At 36.4% G+C, this 12,946-nt stretch overlaps 1 long non-coding RNA gene across 2 annotated transcripts; it reads left to right on the top strand.

The window, feature by feature from the left end:
- The first annotated feature begins 5,762 nt into the window (after positions 1-5,762).
- LOC130999871 (uncharacterized) lies at positions 5,763-12,136 on the top strand. Of its 2 annotated transcripts, XR_009093611.1 has the most exons (3): positions 5,763-6,106; positions 7,084-10,293; positions 11,271-12,136. It is a non-coding gene; the product is annotated as an uncharacterized LOC130999871 (long non-coding RNA). The 2 variants fall into 2 exon arrangements; XR_009093610.1 differs by lacking the exon at positions 5,763-6,106 and having other exon boundaries at positions 6,113-10,293.
- Positions 12,137-12,946: the final 810 nt, after the last annotated feature.

Raw genomic sequence — 12,946 nt, 5'->3', positions numbered from 1 at the left:
GAGGCCATTTGAGATTGGATATTTTTCGTTTCTTCTGAAGTTGGCATGGAGGCGAACTCGTACGAAAAAAATGGTATATCACTGTGTTGTTTTTTATTTGAATCTGATTTTTTTTTTTTCGTTACTTATTTACTATATGTAATAATTTGATGGTTTCCTCAACTGAACCATAAAATATTTATGTTAATCGGTGATTGCTTGTGTTTGTTTATGGGAAAGCTTTTGATTCTTTTATATGTGATGAAGGAAGGTGATTTTTTGGAAGTTCAGTGAAAGCTTGAACACAGATCTTTGCCTATTTTTTCAGTATTTACGTTACTTTTTGCAAGTACAATCTTTAGCTTGTATGCGCGAAGAATTAGAAAGTATGCATATCTAACTTAACATGCTATACCTCATCCCCCCCCCCTCCCCCCAAAAAAAAAAAAACTTAACATATTGTACTAAAGTTTATTTTGATTCGTTTGTGTGTGCGAATTATTAGTAAATCAATATTGATATTTCTCAGTTATTATGATTATAATAGTTTGTTGGATGTTATTAATTTGTTGGCTGTTCAAATTCTTGATACTAATACTTTTTGTTGACTTTAATATTTTTTGAATGTAGTGGTTGAATTGAATTTGAGAAACCAACTTTGGTACCTTCAAGACATTCGTGGCCTTTTATCAGATTCCAATATGTCTATTGTAGAGCAATCATGTTTTGCGCATTTATTCGATATTGGCGATATTAGCTTTCAAGGGGAATTGTTGAAACTATTGTGTCATAGACTACATTCTAACAGCCTAGAAAAGAAAACGTTAACCTTCAACTTCAGCGATCATTTTATTGAATTTGGTTCTGCAAACTTTTGTCTAATGACAGGTTTGAAGTTTAGTGGTAATGCGACTCTCCCAAAGTATTCGAAGTTCCATGGTCATGTATTTCCTTCTCGATCAGAATTGTTTTTTGATGACATCGAACAAGAATTTCGAATGGAATGTACGCGTAATAGAGGGAATTCAGCTCGGAGTTTAAAGCTAGCCTATTTAATAATTATATACGGCTTGTTGGTGAATAATAACCCGGACAAAGGGATAGTTGAAATGGGTTACTTGCATTTGATGGAAGATGTGAAGCATGTTAACGATTTCCCTTGGGGGCTTGTAGCGTATGAATACCTTGTTCAATCAACACATCGATTGAAGATGGAATTGTCAAGCATCGGTAAAGATATTCGGATTGAGTCATTGGTAGTGAAAGGTTTTATGTATGCCTTACAATGTTGGGCATTTGAAGTTCTTCCAGCACTTGGTACATTTTGTGGGTGTTTAAATCACCAACATTTGAGCAGTTTTCCTAGAATACTGAAATGGTGTGGGAGTCGAATAATTACTTCAAAAGATGAAGGATTGTGTAAATTTTTTTTTGTCGGACCATGGATGTAACCTAGTAAGAATTTATTTGTTGTATTTTGAACTGATGAATTTAATATTTATTGTGCAATTAACTGTTTTAATTTTAATGATTCTAATTGACTAAAGAATTTTGTCGACATTGGTGTTTAGGTTCGCATTTCTTTATCAACCAACGAAATTCAGAAGCTGGCGGTAATTGGCGTAAGTTCATCGATGCATGTTGCATCACCACGTCCAATTTGTGATGTTACAAAAAGTGTGGGTCGTAGGCTTGAATTTGGTAGCGATGTACGCCTAGATTCACACGCTAAAAAGCGTCCGTATAAGCGTAAAACTTCAACACACCATAATTCATTTGCAAAGACAAAGGGGGTCGCCGATTGTTCTATAATTGAACCACAAGAGTTTAAAAAAACTGTTCCCAATGTGCATACTAAACACAAAGGTGTTTCTCGTATACCAAATGTTACCCCTGCGTAGTGATAGCTATTCAAATACCAATTTTCTGAGCCCGGAGTTAGGCAATGGCGTGGGAGTTTCAATCTACAAAGTGAGTTGCTTGACGCCTTTAAGCTTATTAGCTTTTGGTTTTTAATTTTAGAAGGATAACGTAATTTTACTTTGTGTAGGATATAAATGTGTTGTTCTTGAGCTTGAAGGGGCAAATAACGTGTTTGGAAGAATACATGGATAAAAAGTTTAGAGGGTTCGAATGTTTGCTTGATAAATACATATCGGCTCGTCAGTGCACTTATAACATTGGTTTCGACGGTGAAAAGTTGGGTTATAAAAATCACCGGAAATTTGGGAGCAACAATTGCAGTAATGTGATAACACTCATGTTTCCATGGTTTTTAATATTCATATGATGTCAATTTTATAGGGAATTGAGTGTTTGATGATTGTTTTGTGCTTAAATTGTTTTATCTTGTGAAATATGATACTTGCTCGTATTTTGATGAATTTTACAGAAATATGGAGTTTGAATTTGGACTATTGGTCTTAAAGAAAGTTGTAGTTCGTCTCGATACGAATTCTTAGGCGCAAACGGTTCGCAAATCCGAGTTTGGACAAGGAAGATATGACCGAAACAAGAAAGTCGCGCACAGTAGTGAATAGTGCCCGACGGGAATTTCTAAATTTTCAGGATTTTGCGGGATTTTCGGATTTTATCAGTATTTTTTAGCTCTGTACTGTATTTATCCCATGTGCCTCTATATAGGTCCTCTTTTGACCTATTTAGGGTTCCCAACTTTAGTTTTAAGTTCTATAACTTTTATTTTTCATTGTTGTCCAGTTTTTAGAGCTTGAATTGGATTTTTGCAATGATTGAAGATTCAAGATTATTCTTCCAGTTTTATTCAGAGTTTTTATTTAATTCAGTTGTTTCAATTGTTGTCTTTTTAATTATGTTTTATGTTTTCTTTTGCTATGTCTGACTAGGTTTTAATCTGATTCTAGGGTTTGTAATAGTTAACTGAATTTATGTGATTAATTTGTTAATAATTTTTTGTCTTCCAGTTTATGATTCATAATTCCTTGTGCTTGAATTCTTGTGAATGATCTGATCAATAGTTTGCATGTGTAGCTATTCGGTTTGAGACCTAGCGGAGATAACTGTTTAGCGGATTTAGAAATGTATGATATAATTTTAACCTTGAGACCTATCGGAGATAGGTGGATCATAGAGAACTATTCTTATGTGCTTTTGGGAGTTAGTAGATTTTCTTGAGACCTAACGGGGATAGAGAATTTACTAATCTACGATCGTTGCTGCTCTAGCGACTAGCGAGAGTAATTGATTAACTGTGTGATCTCTCATCATAACTGGATTAAACTAGTAATTAGGATTAATAGATTGATTGTGTGAATTTGGTTAATGACTTTACTTCCCTAGGATCAGTTGTTTTATTATTTGATTTATCCCTGTTATTATTTGCTTTGTGTTATTCTAAATTTCAATTCAATCATTATTTTTATGTTGCCCGGATATTGTGAAAATTTGAATTGGAAATATTTAGAGTTATTTTGTTTATCAGTCCCTGAGGATACGATACTCGGTTAGTTTTTATTTGCTATAATTATATTGTGTTAGTTGCAGTTTATGTTGCTAATTAATAAATTAGTGATCATGATGCGACGAAGGGGTTCAATGAGATGATTTTTTTCCGGCGGCGATACTCTACCAATCTTCAATCGTCGTGATACGTCGAAACCCGTGGAAAAGTTGGCTTGTGAATATGAAGAGGCAACCGATGATGATGTCCAAAACTTAGAAATGAAAACAACTAATTCGTGTGGATTACGGGTTGAAGATGGTGTCGAATGTAGTTCGATAAATGTTGATGCCGATTGTGTTGTTCCATTGTCCATATTCGTTGCCATCCCTAGACTCAGATATGGATTATTTTTCTGAGTTGGAGCCATTTGTTGCGTGGACTGACGATCTTAACAATTTCATTCAGTATTAGATATACTCTTTTGTTTTCAAGTTAATTTTATTTCTCTTATTTGTAGAGTTGTCGGTTGCACTTGAAAAGATTATGATGCATGAAATCTGGTGGTATAGCTAATTTGTGGGACGCTACTTTTATAGGGAGAATGTAGTCATGCTTCCCACATAGATTCAAAAATATGCAGAGCCGAATTGGTTCAACGCATTGTGGCATAAGGAAGGATGGCTTGAAAACACGGTATGGTTGACTTTCTTGTTTATATAATTGATTTATTTAATCTTCTTGAAGTATGTACGTGGTTTATTTTGTTTTGCGCAGCATATAGATGCACTTATTAATTTGCTTGTCATCTGGTATGATAAGCAAATAATTTTGCCGAAGCCCCTCGGTTGGACTTGTATCGATGTATCTTGTTGGGTAAGAAAATTACATATTGTTGTGTATAGATAATTTACGTATGTCATTTGGGTCAGGATCTTATTTTAATTTATCTTTGTGCTTAATGTAGCAAGCACTTACCGGCTCAAATTTGTGTGACGTTATGCCTGTTGTGCTGCCTTTTATTTGTGGTGAACGTCGTAAGGGGCGGTATCAAGTGGTGTGATGTGAATCATGTGTTTGGTGTTGCAAATATAAACCAATCTCATTGGATTTTCTACGACATTTCTCTTGACGAGCAAGTAATTACAGTATATAATTCCTTGAAGCAGCCATGGAAGAGTATCTTGCTGCACTTTGCTAATGTACGTAGGAACCTACCCCTTATTTGCAACATTTGTGGTGTTTGGCAATCTTCCACCATTGCATGAAAACCATTGAAAGATTACTGGAGTATAGTTGAATTTAAGAATCCAATGTTACAAGTAAATGCCAGCGATTGCGGTGTAATGACAATTAAATATATGGAGTGTTGTGCATATAATGTATCGGTGATGGAAATACTTCCCGATCGTTGTGCCAAATCTCGATGTCGTTATTGTGCAAAGCTTTTTGAACTGTCTTCGGAGCTTAAACGAACTGTTTGGAGTTAGATTTGATTATGTGTAACTTATTCACATTTCAGGATCAAAACAATGTTTATTTTGTATTTTACGCTTGCTATGAAACAGACCTTAACCTTTTGTTAATTTCTTTTGTGATTCCATTTTATAGTTTTAGACTTAATGCTTGGTCTACGTAATTGCACCCCCTATCGGTAATTAATTTGAGATTACCGTAAAACTTAGAATATGATCATTACTTTGCCAAATTATTTTTGTTGTTTGTTTTGTTGTAAACACTATCATGAACTCTGGTGATAGATGATTATGTGATTTTTTAAGGAAGCCATTTACAAATATTTTATAGAATTTAATTGAATGTTATGTCAGAAATATTATTAGAGTTGTGTTAATAGTTTATTTCTCTTCATTATTTTCCATAAGCAACTTCTTCGAAAGGAGATTTTGGAGTGTTGTAATCTTATACTAATGTTCATAAAATATTCTCAAATATGAAATGATATGCTTGACATACTAAGGTTCGTTGAAAGCCACCAAATGATATGATTCATATCATTAAAACATCAATACTATGCTTCACCAGTTGCATTTGATTTGGAAAAAGAAAAAAGAAAAAAAGTTAAATTAGTGAGCAATTTCTGACGTAAGTTTGAGTTTTTTTGAATTTGATCATTAGGTGGAGTTGTTATGTTTGTAGCCTCTGCTGTTCGTCGTTTATTCCTGTAATACCCCGAATTTTCCTTAATATGATTTTAGAAGAATGATTGGATTTAGAATTAAGTCGATTCGCACCCTGAAGAAAATTTGTTTTAATTCAGATAAATGGTTTGTTAATTTTGAGGCAAATTTGTCAATGGGCCTTTTTTTTATTATGATGGATCTTTAAATTTTATTTTAATTTGGAATAAATTGGGCCTAACTGATTGTTAGGCTATGTAAGAGTATTTTGGACCAAATTCTTTCAGCCCATTATACAATTATCATTTTTTTTCTTTCTTTCTTTGAGCTCACGCTTTCTACAGTGGTGAACAAACCAGATACCAGATATTTCACTCTTACTTTTTCTTTAATAAAAGAAGAAGAAGCATCCACGTAGCTTGTTTTCACCTTTTTAACACCCCTTCCTCATCTAATTCAGATCACCCCAAAATGAATAACACTCACAATTCAATTTCTTCAGCTGCTAGAATTTCTGCAGTACTCTCCCCAATTCCAGATTTTCGAATCCAATATCATAAACCTCATCAAGGTTTGCTTTCTTTTCTACCCAGTTTTCTGCATCAATTATATTGATGTAATATGCAATGATTTCAATTTCAACAAAACACAAACTTGGGGCTGATGTGTGTGTGCGTGAGTCTTGGGGGTGGTCCGACTGGGGGAACGGAGAAGGAAGGCCGTAGGCGGCATAAGGAGGAAGGGAAGGATCCGGCGACGGCGGTGGTGGCCTGAGGCTCCTACTGGCCGATTGCCAGAAATAGAGAGAGAAAAAGGAGGCGGCGATGGCGGCGGTCCGGCTGACTGCTGCTGTCGGCTGGAGCAGAGGGGGCGAGTCCGGCGGTAACCTCGCCGGAAATCGTAGGAGAAAGAGGGTTTAGGGATTTAGAGAGAGTGATTTGTGGAGTTGGGGGTTTGGCGAATTGAGGGAGGAGGGAGAAAGATACAGAGAGATGAGGGCGGCGGTGGTACGCCGGCGACGAGCCGGCGAATTTGTAGGCGGCGACGGCGGCGTGAGATGAGAGGAAGGGAGAGAGAAAGTGGCGAGAAGGAGAGAGAGACCGAATGGGAGAGTGAGAGTGAGGTCTTGTGTCTGTGTGTGTGCGTGAGAAAAAGGAGAAGAAAGGAGAGATTGATGAGTTGAGTTGGGCTCCAGCATTGGGCCTTTAATTAAGTGGGTTGCATTTTTATAACTTGGGCTTCATGCATATATTTCTATTGGGCTGCATGTTTATTTGTTTGGTTATATGTTTTTATTAAATAGTTAAAGTCTTACAAATGTTTGTAAGCAAAATATTTTTAAGTTGATTTATGCTCAAGATGAGTTTTTAAAGTAAAAGCCGAGCAAGGGTATTATTAAAACCCTTAGCCAAGAAAAATGATTTTCAAGTTTTATGTTGAATTTATGAAAACCCGGGTGTTGCGAATCTAGTTAGAAAATGATAACAAGTCATGAAGGTTAAGTTTGATTTTAGGACTATGAGTTTAAGTTGAGAACTTATCTTGTAGGTCCTACAGAAGAGGATATTTAGGCTCTTGTTCAGCTGAGTTATATTGTTTGGATTTTCTTCAGATCAGGTGAGGCTTTATTTACGAAATGTATGTTTGAGCTAATAAGCTCGGTTTTATGTAAAGTTAAAGTTGATGGTTCATGCTTAAAATGTTTTTGCTCTCTATTGGTTATTGCTTCTACCAGAACATTGTTGGCTTCGCCAACCAGAACATTGTTAGCTCTGCTAACCAGAATTGTGTACGTACACCAGAACCTGTTGTCTCGAGAGATCGGTGACAACCAGTTGTAGATAGCATGCCCAATAGATGGCCAGGAAAATATGAGCTCAGATTATTTTAGTATGCATGGAATGACTCACTTTAAAAACTTTCTGTGTTATACTGTTTAAGGCATGAATTATCTTTTTCAGTAAATGATTTTTATAAAATATTTTTAAATGGCTCAACCCACTGAGTACACTAGTACTCAGCCCTGCAATTGTTTTCAAAACCTTTTGCAGATTGAGCAGCTGGTGGTGACGTGCGAGGCTGAGGAAGGGTTATTGCTATGGATTTTGAAGAAATGCTATGTTTACTTCCGCTGAAACAAATTCACTTAGTGAATATTATCTGATGCCCAACTATGTTAATACTTTTATTCATATTTTTGATATGAATTTCACTCTCCATCACTTTCCTAGCGATTGTTTTCCGCACCTATTATATGCTTAGTATGAGACGTTGTCTTGGTCTCAGACCTTCGAACTTCCGATCCTGATAGGGAGAATAGTTATGTTATAATGTCGTACTTGTTCTCATTTAAATACGGCATAATGCCCAACCCTCAGGGCACATTACCTATTTTATTCAAGTAAAGCTTAGTAATCCTGTCGCCTAGCCCATTTCTTTTTCTCCCGGGAAATCGGGGCTGTCACAAATGGTATCAGAGCAAAAGTTCTTGGCTCTGAGACCGCTATTTCATTGATGTTGAGTCTAGAATAGCATCTCTAGACTTCTAAGCTACACAGCAACCCTCAGCTCGCCTTCACACTGCTCTCAAGAAAGAAAGGTACACGATTTTAACAAATTTTACTTAAAGTGCGTACAAGTATTTAAAGTGGTTTTAAAAGTAAGAGTTCTTGCTAAAAGAAAAGATTTCAGTTTGTTGTATTATTTTACAACTAGATTCCCAGAAAGGTGTTATTTCGAGCTTTAGCTTGAATAACCAGAAAAGTTTGTCATGTTTTATGACCATAAAGATTTGTCATATATATTTATATGACCAGAAAGTTTGTCATATTCATGACCAGAAAGTTGTCATATTTTTATGACCAGTATTTGAGCTTTGACTCCAGAATCAGTTATATGTTACAGTCAGAACAGTCAGTGAAACTGTCATAATGGTTTTACGTCTTTATGACCAGCAGCTATTAGTAGGCAGACCTAGTTTGTCGCCTCAGTTATCAGTTCAGACAGGTGTAATTTTCTCGTAGTTAGAGAAATACACTAGATAATAGCATGATAATCTTATGAGATAGACTCCTAGCATGAAGTGCTATAGAAGAATCAAGAAAAACTTAGAGTGCTCAACGGAAGCACGTAAACTTAGAATACTTGAATAGAAAGATAGAACGAAGGCAGACAGAACATAGAAAGACATCATACGAAGAGATAGAACATAGAAGTTTAGAATTTAGAAAGATAGATCATGAAAAGACAAAAGAGAAGAACAAGACACGAATGAACAAGCCGAAGATAAGTGGAATGATGCATGAATGGTTTCACGCATTCTACAAGTATGGAAGACTCAAGGACTTCACAAAGAACGTTTGACATGTGCTATCTTTCAACTAACGGACGAGGCCGATTATTGGTGGGAATCAGTGCAGAGGACTTTAGCGCCACGACAATGGGAAGGGTATACGTGGGAAAATTTCAAAGAAGAATTGTACGAGAAGTATATTCCTCAGAGTTATCGAATCAAGAAATAATCGGAATTCTGGAATATTCAACAAGAGAATAAATCTGTCACTGAGTACGATAGATTGTTCGTCCAGATATCATGCTACGCTCCACATTTGGTGGATTCGGAGGAGAAAAAAAAGATCCGAGAAGTTTAGGCGAGGTCTACGACACGAGATAGGAATACCCCTGACAATAAGCGTGCAAACAACAATAACAAACGGAAAAGAGCATGGCAAGGAACTGATCAACAAATGCAGCAAACCAACAAGAAGGGCGAAATGACCAGCAACAAGTACCGTTTTTCCATAACTGCCACAAAAAAATCACTTCGGAGTTTGCAAAGATGGGAGCGCCGCTTGCTACAGGTGTGGAGAAAAGGGTCACTTTGCTCGACAATACCCAGGAACACCACAAGGACGTCAGAATAATGGAAGAAATCGAGGCCAGAGGCCACTTCAAATAGCAAGAGCATACGCACTTAATCAGCAGCAGGAAGCTCAGGCACCAGAAGACGTAGAAGGTACGGCCATATAGAATTGACGCACTTGAATAAGTTGAAGTACGTAGTCATAGAAAGTATTTATCCTTTGGGATGATAGTCAGAATTAGAAAAGCAAGCATATTATTCTAGTAGAATCACTACAGACCAGAATGAGTATATGATAGCTATAAGCTGAGAATGACACTTAGAAGTTCGAAATTTCGAGGACGAAATTTTTTTTAAGGAGGGAGGGTTGTAATACCCCGAATTTTCCTTAATATGATTTTAGAAGAATGATTGGATTTAGAATTAAGTCGATTCGCACCCTGAAGAAAATTTGTTTTAATTCAGATAAATGGTTTGTTAATTTTGAGGCAAATTTGTCAATGGGCCTTTTTTTTATTATGATGGATCTTTAAATTTTATTTTAATTTGGAATAAATTGGGCCTAACTGATTGTTAGGCTATGTAAGAGTATTTTGGACCAAATTCTTTCAGCCCATTATACAATTATCATTTTTTTTCTTTCTTTCTTTGAGCTCACGCTTTCTACAGTGGTGAACAAACCAGATACCAGATATTTCACTCTTACTTTTTCTTTAATAAAAGAAGAAGAAGCATCCACGTAGCTTGTTTTCACCTTTTTAACACCCCTTCCTCATCTAATTCAGATCACCCCAAAATGAATAACACTCACAATTCAATTTCTTCAGCTGCTAGAATTTCTGCAGTACTCTCCCCAATTCCAGATTTTCGAATCCAATATCATAAACCTCATCAAGGTTTGCTTTCTTTTCTACCCAGTTTTCTGCATCAATTATATTGATGTAATATGCAATGATTTCAATTTCAACAAAACACAAACTTGGGGCTGATGTGTGTGTGCGTGAGTCTTGGGGGTGGTCCGACTGGGGGAACGGAGAAGGAAGGCCGTAGGCGGCATAAGGAGGAAGGGAAGGATCCGGCGACGGCGGTGGTGGCCTGAGGCTCCTACTGGCCGATTGCCAGAAATAGAGAGAGAAAAAGGAGGCGGCGATGGCGGCGGTCCGGCTGACTGCTGCTGTCGGCTGGAGCAGAGGGGGCGAGTCCGGCGGTAACCTCGCCGGAAATCGTAGGAGAAAGAGGGTTTAGGGATTTAGAGAGAGTGATTTGTGGAGTTGGGGGTTTGGCGAATTGAGGGAGGAGGGAGAAAGATACAGAGAGATGAGGGCGGCGGTGGTACGCCGGCGACGAGCCGGCGAATTTGTAGGCGGCGACGGCGGCGTGAGATGAGAGGAAGGGAGAGAGAAAGTGGCGAGAAGGAGAGAGAGACCGAATGGGAGAGTGAGAGTGAGGTCTTGTGTCTGTGTGTGTGCGTGAGAAAAAGGAGAAGAAAGGAGAGATTGATGAGTTGAGTTGGGCTCCAGCATTGGGCCTTTAATTAAGTGGGTTGCATTTTTATAACTTGGGCTTCATGCATATATTTCTATTGGGCTGCATGTTTATTTGTTTGGTTATATGTTTTTATTAAATAGTTAAAGTCTTACAAATGTTTGTAAGCAAAATATTTTTAAGTTGATTTATGCTCAAGATGAGTTTTTAAAGTAAAAGCCGAGCAAGGGTATTATTAAAACCCTTAGCCAAGAAAAATGATTTTCAAGTTTTATGTTGAATTTATGAAAACCCGGGTGTTGCGAATCTAGTTAGAAAATGATAACAAGTCATGAAGGTTAAGTTTGATTTTAGGACTATGAGTTTAAGTTGAGAACTTATCTTGTAGGTCCTACAGAAGAGGATATTTAGGCTCTTGTTCAGCTGAGTTATATTGTTTGGATTTTCTTCAGATCAGGTGAGGCTTTATTTACGAAATGTATGTTTGAGCTAATAAGCTCGGTTTTATGTAAAGTTAAAGTTGATGGTTCATGCTTAAAATGTTTTTGCTCTCTATTGGTTATTGCTTCTACCAGAACATTGTTGGCTTCGCCAACCAGAACATTGTTAGCTCTGCTAACCAGAATTGTGTACGTACACCAGAACCTGTTGTCTCGAGAGATCGGTGACAACCAGTTGTAGATAGCATGCCCAATAGATGGCCAGGAAAATATGAGCTCAGATTATTTTAGTATGCATGGAATGACTCACTTTAAAAACTTTCTGTGTTATACTGTTTAAGGCATGAATTATCTTTTTCAGTAAATGATTTTTATAAAATATTTTTAAATGGCTCAACCCACTGAGTACACTAGTACTCAGCCCTGCAATTGTTTTCAAAACCTTTTGCAGATTGAGCAGCTGGTGGTGACGTGCGAGGCTGAGGAAGGGTTATTGCTATGGATTTTGAAGAAATGCTATGTTTACTTCCGCTGAAACAAATTCACTTAGTGAATATTATCTGATGCCCAACTATGTTAATACTTTTATTCATATTTTTGATATGAATTTCACTCTCCATCACTTTCCTAGCGATTGTTTTCCGCACCTATTATATGCTTAGTATGAGACGTTGTCTTGGTCTCAGACCTTCGAACTTCCGATCCTGATAGGGAGAATAGTTATGTTATAATGTCGTACTTGTTCTCATTTAAATACGGCATAATGCCCAACCCTCAGGGCACATTACCTATTTTATTCAAGTAAAGCTTAGTAATCCTGTCGCCTAGCCCATTTCTTTTTCTCCCGGGAAATCGGGGCTGTCACAATTCCCTCTGCAATGAAATCAATAATTGCAAATTAGGAATAACATGTGCTAAATACGAATTGTACACTACGAATTAAATTTGATATTATGAAAAGCATAAAAAAATTATTTTAAAAAAATTACTAATAAAAGAATTAAAAATAATTTTTTTGTCAAAAAGATGAAAGAGAAGATTAAAGTTGACGTAACTATTTTTTTGTAATATGAGACATAAATTCGAAGACTTACCAAGTTTTGTGTGGAAGGTACCAGATTAAAGTTGACTACATTATCAACGTCCTCAGTACTTAGTCCATTATCATTTATATGTGTTTGCCACATATATGGCTACAAGTCGAGTCGACACCAAGGTGGGGTGGCGGGCTGGTGTGGCTCCATGGCTTGAGGGCGGCACCATGCATATTTCATGTCGCCTGTAGCTTATCGGTTTGTTGTGTACAATATTTTTTATTTTTTAGTTTCTTTGACTTTTAAAATAGTGACTTTTTACACATGTGACATGAATTATATAAAAAATTCTGGAAAATAGTAAGTTTTTTTTTTAATACTATATGTTGTTTTATTTATTAATTTATTAATTTTAAATTTTAAAATATATATATTTTTAAATCCTTAATTTTTGAGCTCATCTTTTTTTTTTGTAATATTTTTATTTATTGTGTTGTATTTTAATTTATGTAATGTTAGAAATTTAATTGAATTACAATTAAATTTTAAAATAGAAAAATACATAAGCCAATTAGCGCCAAGGGCCGAAG

Source organism: Salvia miltiorrhiza, chromosome 1, assembly GCF_028751815.1.
Source record: "Salvia miltiorrhiza cultivar Shanhuang (shh) chromosome 1, IMPLAD_Smil_shh, whole genome shotgun sequence".
Taxonomy (NCBI): domain Eukaryota; kingdom Viridiplantae; phylum Streptophyta; class Magnoliopsida; order Lamiales; family Lamiaceae; genus Salvia; species Salvia miltiorrhiza.
Note: the sequence above shows the minus strand (reverse complement) of the source record. Positions and strands in the feature narration are given on the sequence as shown.